We start from the raw sequence: 270 nt of genomic DNA, 5'->3' as shown, positions 1-270 counted from the left end.
CGTCGGGCGCGGCGGCGAAAGGCGGCGGCGGCGGCACGGGGTTCGAGGTGGGCGGCGGCTAGGATTTCGGCCCGGGGTGGGCCGGCGGCTTATAAAGGCTGAGGCCTGGAGGAGTCCGGGCCTAGCACGGCTCGTAGGTCGGTTCGGACGTTTTTTATTTTTATTTTTTAAAAAATACTTACGCTCGGGAAAAAAACAAAAGGACTACTAAACGGACTCCAAAAATCCCGAAATAAAATTTCCCCGGCTTCTAAAATCAAGTCGCATAGG

The sequence above is a fragment of the Triticum dicoccoides genome, chromosome 5A (genome assembly GCF_002162155.2).
Source record: "Triticum dicoccoides isolate Atlit2015 ecotype Zavitan chromosome 5A, WEW_v2.0, whole genome shotgun sequence".
Lineage (NCBI taxonomy): Eukaryota > Viridiplantae > Streptophyta > Magnoliopsida > Poales > Poaceae > Triticum > Triticum dicoccoides.
The sequence above is the reverse complement of the archived record's forward strand: the minus strand, read 5'-3'. Positions refer to the sequence as shown.